The 6,909-nt window shown below is 33.7% G+C and overlaps 1 long non-coding RNA gene across 1 annotated transcript; it reads left to right on the top strand.

Moving 5' to 3' along the window:
• The first annotated feature begins 1,395 nt into the window (after nt 1-1,395).
• LOC149788852 (uncharacterized) lies at nt 1,396-5,607 on the top strand. The gene is made up of 2 exons (XR_016424267.1): nt 1,396-1,513; nt 5,330-5,607. It is a non-coding gene; the product is annotated as an uncharacterized LOC149788852 (long non-coding RNA).
• Nucleotides 5,608-6,909: the final 1,302 nt, after the last annotated feature.

Raw genomic sequence — 6,909 nt, 5'->3', positions numbered from 1 at the left:
TTGATCTTGTTAGAAGGACACTTGACCCACCAAGACCAGCTCTGTTTGATGTCATATCTTATTAAAGGTATTTGTAATGTTAAAAATTAATTTCGCATAGATGGAGATGGTACGCAACACCGATGGTGTCGATGATACGACGATTATTAATTATCAGAAGAGAAAAAAAGATATTTGTTCAGGGTGAAGTAGACGGTACTTGGATTATCAGTGACAAACGTGTCCCTGCACTCTCTCTACTGCTCCTTAACTTCCGCCAGAACTCAAGTATTCACAAAATTTCGACTGTATGTTCTCTTGGCTTTTTCATGTGATTATTAATGTTACTGAGTCTAAATTCGCTGACATGGAATATTAGAAGAAATGCGCTTTTGAATGCGATGGATTTTACAACTCCCACATTAAAACACAATTGTATTGAAATAATACATATTTGTTTTGCAATCATGGCACAAGGAGGCATATCCTTTAATGAAGAATTGTCAAATATTATACCATCGAGATTGTTGAAAAGTGCATCCGTAATAGTGTCAAGACAAAATTATGAGTAAGGTTTTAGATTTGAAAGGATAGTCACCAGGAATGATGCCATTTTCATTATTCAAGCAAATCACTCAATTATATTTGATTAACATAGCCACGCGTAATTGTTTGAATTAGTGGATTTTTCAAACTATACTACGATTAACGTTTACAATCATTACTCAACCTCTACTCGGCTTTAAAGAAATATAAATAAGTGTTTCTCAAAGGCGGTCTGGAATGAACACTCGAGAACGTACCGAAATAATCATTTGTGAAAAGTTCGATATGAGCACCGATCTCAGGCCCAAAAGAAGCACTTTCTATTTTCTTTGTAGTTAAATATAACTAAAAAAATCGAATCTATATCTACAGAACAGGACATGAAGTCATTGCTTGTAACTTAAATATTTACAGTACGGTACAAAATCACTCAGTTAGTAAAATATTTTGTGTTGTTTAGCATTTGCATGAAATCCATTGCATTAAATGTCATCAAGACTGTAATACGCATTAACCTGCACACAGCTTAAGAGAAAGTTCCAAATGAGTTATATTGCAGACTATATAAATATATCTATTCGAATGAATGCTGTGTATTTTCGTTAGACTTTATTGTTGCTTTCCACTGCTTACAAGTTGAAATTTTCAAAGGGTAGCTATTCGCCAGAAAAATAATCTGATAAATGTAATAATTTTGTTTACGTTCGACCTTGAAGAAAACATTGTAAGAAGTATGATTCATTACACGTAGCACTAAATTTAAATTAAGTGATACGTAGTTTTATGTGCAACTATCGTTCCCAATTACGCTGCACAATTACAGGTGGGTATATAAATGAGTAGTCGGCCCAGTCGTACGTTCATTCTATCAGCGGAAGGCAAGCGAGTTGATATTCGACATTCACGATGAAAGAAATTTTTCTTTCTTTCTTTTTATTATGTTTCGCAGCAACATGCATGAAACCTGCATACGGCCAATTCACTGTCCGTAAGTATATTTTATTTAATTTTTTTTAAATGTTTTATTCATACATTGATCATTCTAACTTGTTTTTTCGCTGTGTGAATTCACGTCAGCAGAGTAAAACTGTATATACCCAATACATTCAAATTAATATCAACATCACTCCTAGATCGATTTCTCTCCAACTAATGTACTATCAACCTCATATTTTAACATTTTAAATCACTCTTAAAAACGTGAGAGGTTATTTTGCAAAGTCTGGGCATGTACCTTTCTGAAACGCTGATGCTGTCACCTTAATGAGCTTCATATTTGACCTATTAACTTCTAATCTTGCCTTTATCTTTGTAGCAGTTTGTTGCCCTAACGGATGGCTTTCATCCATTACACGTGGTATTGGGTAGAAATTCCTCCATTATGGATAAAAATGTATTAGCTTATGCGTCTGATATCTTAGGACTTATCATCTATGTGTATGCAATTTTCTATCTTCTGCATAGTCTTTTCTTTGCATATCAATTTGTTGGAGATGTAAAAGGTGTGTAAGGGATTTATATACTAGATATTTGCATTACCAATAAATTGAACGCATCATGTAAATGTACAATATGTTCTATTCGCGTAAATTAACTTCACTGTATTAACTTCGGAAACAATGTATATACTGGCTAGAGATTGGATGGAATACTTAAGTGTGCATTGACCAGCCATTAGGCATGTCCTTTGTTACATTGCATGTAAAATGTAGCTAGAGTAAATGTTTGTCTTCATGGATTATTAAAATATAAATTATAAATCCAGGGGAGTGCGAAGACGCATACATTTATAATCAGAAAAAATAAAAACTGTATGTATCATTTCAACTATATGTGCATGCTTAAATACATTATCATTTTATTCTTTATTGTACAGTACAAAAAAATCATTTAAATTAAGCTCATTATTTGACCTAAATCTTACTCTAATTGAATGTTTTCCACTGTCTAATGTGCATTAAATAATGGTACTTGCAGTGACGTACAACATATTTAATAAATCATCACTAGAAAAGATGCTTTCAAGTTTGTTTAGTTCTTAAATACTACATAACGTTGATCATGTCCGAACGAGTTACATTTAGTTAGGAATCAGTCTATTTAAGAGGCAGTTCGTAGTTACAATGCTGAGGTCACTTCCCCACAACAGAAAAATTAGTTTTGAATACATCGAAGCAATAATGTTCTGATCACTCATCCAAAATGTCAGAGTGTAATTTGAATAGAGATAGTTACAAAATTTAATCTACCCCCACAACATCAGAATATGTTTCGAATGCATGCCATTATGCTGTTGAGATACATCTGCATTTGCTCCCATATACATTTTGCAAGTCTTGTTTAAAAAAAACTTTTAAATATTTTGGACAGTGTTATCTTTGAAAAATTTAGAGATTTTAAAAAGCTAAATTCGTTTTCCTATTGCCAGATTGTTTGTTTTGACGTAATAGCTATGGCCAAAAATAATCTAAAAATTCGTGTTTGGTAGTAGGTGCTAAATATCATAGGTTTTCCTGTGCTCATATTAAGCCATAAGACCCATATACTTAGTATAAAAAATTCAGTATATCAAGCCATACGGCCCATATACATAGTATAACAATAAACTCGGCATATAAAGCCGAACGGCAAACACACATGGTGTAATATTGAAAATCGGTTATAAAAACATACGGTTCATTGTCATGGTTAGTAAAGAAAATCTGTAGGTAAAGACATGCGGCCCATTTTAGCTAAATTGCATAGGTTTTTCCTGTGCTAATAAACCATTCGACCCATATACGGAGTATAAAAATAAACTCGGTATATATAGCCATATTGCAAAATACATGGTGTAATAACGAAATTATGTATATAAAGCCATACAGCCGAAAGAAATGGCGTCATAATGAAACGGCCTATTACGACATAGGGACCAAATACATTGTGTGATAATCAGACTGGACACATTAGCTGTCTAACGATAACTGCACTCTATCTCTCCGCATTTTCTTCTTGAAAAGATTTTGGTATTTGAGTCATTATTTTATTTCTGACAAAAAAACTTTCAATTCTAGTTAGTGTCGTACCATTGCTTGTCATTTGGAATGTCAACGAAATATACATTATACTAACGTCCCATCGCTTGACTTATTGAATGACAACATGTCCAACATTGTATTATCTTGCGACGTCTTGCCATTTTTAATGAAACATATCCACCATTATAGTTTTATACAATCGCATGTCATATTATCTGCCAATATTTCCAAGATTATTGTGTTGCTGTTGTTCTTGTAGGGTTTAACGCCATTTTTCAGTACAAGATAGGCAATACATGGAGGACAGTATAAATGGTGGAGGAAGAACCCTGGAAAACCCAGGAAAGAATCACGGATCGAAGAGAAGATACCGACAAGCTAACTCGCATAATCACATTAGCTGAACGAGATACTCTGTCTCAAGCAGACAGAGGTGATATGGCAGTGATCCGTAACGTGCAGTCCTCTAGGCCACTCGGCAACTCGGGGCCCCATTTTATTGTGTCGTAAGATCGATAAACATGTTGGATGGTATGAAAACATGTCCAACTGTATACCTCTTGGAGTGATGGTCTCGCGCAGATGCGAATGGGATAGATCCTTTGAGGATATTATTATACTTGTACTGTTATTATGACTCGTTTTACTACTGTTACTGCTAACTGAAGTGTTATTAGGACGCATTTTGCTACTTTTCTTGCCACGTCTACTCTCATTAGGAATCATTTTGCTACTGTTACTGCTACTCCTACTATTATTACCACTTTTGTGACTACCGTTTCAGTAGAATTACCCCTAAGTACCACTACTCCTACTGTTATAGCCGATTTTCTACTACTACTACTACTAATGCTGCTGCTTCGACTGCTACTACTGTAGCAACGATATTTAGAACTAATACTGTCACTATCGACATTTTGCAAATGCTGTTGCTAATTTGATTCGATTCGACCTATAGAGTCCAATGCTAGTAAAATAAGGAATGAATGATCCAAACACTTCTATTATGTTCCTTGTAATTCGTATACTGTTGCTGTTGTTAAATGAGTTATGCCATTTGTCAGCTCATGATATTCTATTCAAGTTGGCCAGTAAATCTGGTGGAGAAAGAACCTAGGAAAACTCCGAGAAGAATCACTGACCCACGAGAAGCTGCAACTGCTCTGGCATACAATTGAAGGCAGAATTTAAGACTAGCACCACCGCGAACGGCAGTTAGATGTTAGTGTTCTAAAATGGCGTATGCCCTAAATGGAATTTCTTGGGACAATAATCAACGTGTACTTAGTTAATATTGAAAATAACAAAATAGATACTTTTACATTTTAACCTCGCTAGGCTGGTAGTGTGTCATTAGTATTTATATATTTATAATGTAACAAATATATAAATTATGGGTCCTCCCATCTGTCCGTCGGGGGAGTTCAATTTTTGAGGGCTGACCAACATGTGTTCAGGTGTGTAGACCGTATATTTGAGTTTATGTCTGTGTGCATTATCCTAAACTTCCGCATCGGCGAAAAGTTTTGTTGCAAGTAATCTGTATTATTAGTAGTAGTAGTAGTAGTTACAGTAGTAGTACTTCGTGCTCGGCAGCTTTATTAAAATGATATTGTTACATCTTGTGTACATTTTATCGTTGATATGTTCCTGGTATGAAGCTGTTTCTTTCCTCTTCGTCTTCTTCTACGACTTCTTCGGCCCTATTTTTATTATTGTCATTATTAGCACTATTATTATTATTATTATTATTATTGTTATTATTATCATTATTATTATTACAGCGTGTGGAGTGATTAAATGTACTAGCTGCACTGCATGGTACTCGTGTGATGCCTGCATGATGGGTTATACATTGAGCGGGGACAAACGTCATTGTACCAGACAGGGGCGTATCGTATCGAGCCTCTATGGAAAGTGAAAATGAAGAGATAAAACATGTTTCTTATGAACATTTGTTACAAATTAAAATATACTACATTATGATCAAGTCAGAACTGTCATATTGGACATGTACTTCAAATGATTAATGTATTTCTTAATAAACGTTGATGCAAGTCTCTTTCGTGTATGTCAACCTCAGCGTCACTCTCTCTCTCTCTCTCCAAACAGAACCAATCTAAAAAACAAATCAATCTGCAAACGGTCAAGATGACTTTTAAAATACGCTGATAAATAATATATATATATATATATATATATATATATATATATATATATATATATATATATATATATATATATATATATATATATATATTATGTTGTGTGATGAGAACATCATGGGGGTAAATCATCGGTATACCATTTCATAAATTTAAAATTACTTCCTTAAGACTAAATTAAACATACGTTATGATTTACGAAGAATGGTGACATATATAGGATTATATTTTCTGACTAGATTCTTATCTCTACAACATTTTCCATGTCAAAAGGTTTCAGGGTTTAAATCAAATCCTTTCCATTTTCAGATATGAATTATTTAAAAATTCGACAGGGAGATCCAATTGTCAAATGTATTGAGAGAAAAGACGTGTCTGTCAAATATATTAACATAGCGGAATGTCTGAGAAATGTATTTACAGAACGATGCATCCGACAAACGTTTTTGTATAAAGATCATTTTTAAAGACCCTATGTTCTAAATCTATGTGTCAGAAAAGAGTTATAAGCAGCGTGCTTTGTTAAATTCAACAAATAATGTATACGCATAGGTGACATGTGATAATGTCAGAATAACCTACGGCATTGCGAATTAAATACCAAATAGTCTTCCTATTGCTAACACAATTCGTAGTGAGCAAAGTTCTGCATAATCGAAAGTGCTATTCAAAATAATCTCCGAGCTGAAGATTGAAATGTACCTGTAGTGGCCAGTAGTCTTAAATCTAATAATATATCAATGGCTTAAATTGTGCCACCAGTCTTTAGTTGAATTGAAATTAAATAATCCAAGATTCCCCAGGTTATATTCACTATATTTCAAAATCACTATGGCTAAGAGCTTTATTTCTGAGACCTTTTCTGTACACTTAAGAACTATCTGATTACATTAACTTCACCCAAATCAAATATACTGCCCAATCGATTCTGCTCAGATGACTAATTTACAAGTCAACAAGATTTATAATATACTAGAAACGTTTTTTATTATATTTAAAAGAGAAGTCAAGATAAGGGTCAAAAGAGCATTAATCTAGAAAATATAGTTGGTTTGTTACAATAGAGTATGTACACAAGGTCTGGCTGCGTGAAGATATTATAATCTCCTTGACTCACCATAACTTGTTAATCCTTATTGTTATCCAGTTTTGTTTACAAAACTGTCACTGATCTTGGACAAGGTCATTAGTTATGTTCA

The sequence above is a fragment of the Sinohyriopsis cumingii genome, chromosome 11, assembly GCF_028554795.1.
Source record: "Sinohyriopsis cumingii isolate HCF-2022 chromosome 11, ASM2855479v2, whole genome shotgun sequence".
Taxonomy (NCBI): domain Eukaryota; kingdom Metazoa; phylum Mollusca; class Bivalvia; order Unionida; family Unionidae; genus Sinohyriopsis; species Sinohyriopsis cumingii.
The sequence above is the reverse complement of the archived record's forward strand: the minus strand, read 5'-3'. Positions and strand labels throughout refer to the sequence as shown.